Consider the following 1,179-nt stretch of genomic DNA (forward strand, 5'->3'; position numbering starts at 1 on the left):
GGAGTTTCTTGAACTACCCTGGCCAGCAACTCAAAGGAAGGTTTCTCCTCTCTGGCACTATTTCTTGTTATGTACCCTTCAGCTATACACATGGACTCATGTAGAGATATTGTATGTGTAATTTTTTAGTAGGTTTTTTGACTAATATGATCCCCCCTCTGGTTTTTTACACTGGCTATGCATTATTTATCTCTCCTCTCTCTCTCCCTCTCTAACCCTCCCCCATGCCCTCCCAATTTAAAGTGTCCCCATTTTTCCCATTTCTCTCTTGATAATTCCTGTTTGATATGGTCCCATCTCTCTTGAGCTAGTTCTTCCCCTTTATCCCCATAGTTCCTTGTATAAGTTTCTAGAGATGAAAATCAGTTCCTCAAGCTTACAAGAAAACTACTTTACCAACTGAACTATCTACCTATCCCTTCAATCAACAAGTATTTGTAAGTGCTCCAGTTTACTCTGTTTTACTGAGAGCTAAAGAGTTGTAATTAGCCCCAAAGAAGTAATGGTTGTAGACCCTTTAACATACAAAGACATCAAGGTCAACAAAGAGTAAGTCCAGAAGAAGAGCTTGGAGCAAAGGGAAGGTTATCTATGTCCCCCTCTCTATACATCAAGATACTCTGAAAAGGCACTTGTACCCCTCTCTTTGGCTACCAAAACAAGGGACCCCAAGAAATTGGAATTTCCTTAGGAATTTCATGCTGGGAGAAAGAAAAGGCTGAAACCAGATGAAGGAGGAAAGAGAATTCACACAGTTCTAACAACTTGTCAGCCCACTTTACAGGAGAGTTAAAGACAATGACCTTGGGCAGGGCCTTACTTTGACCAGGACTGCTTAATTATGCATACCTCTTGCCCCCTACTCAAACTTCAGCTTCATGCCAAGAACACAAAGATGGGCTTGGGGAATCCCTGGATCTCTTTGATCCTCTTTTGAATGTGGCCACATTGAATAAACATCTTCTTTCTGATTTTCACTGTTGCTTGCCTGTCTAATTAACCTGTTGAGGATGAGTGGCAGAGCCTTGCTTGTTAGGGTTTTCAAGACCAGGGCTCGCATCCTAACGATTCTGATAAGAGTGGGGGTATGAGTTAGGATGAAAGGTTAAGGCTGCCAACTCAAAGGAGTCAGATAATACAACCAAAACCTTCATCTACATAAACAAAAATATGCTAAAC

The sequence above is a fragment of the Nannospalax galili genome, unplaced genomic scaffold (genome assembly GCF_000622305.1).
Source record: "Nannospalax galili isolate Female #2095 unplaced genomic scaffold, S.galili_v1.0 scaffold1002, whole genome shotgun sequence".
NCBI lineage: Eukaryota > Metazoa > Chordata > Mammalia > Rodentia > Spalacidae > Nannospalax > Nannospalax galili.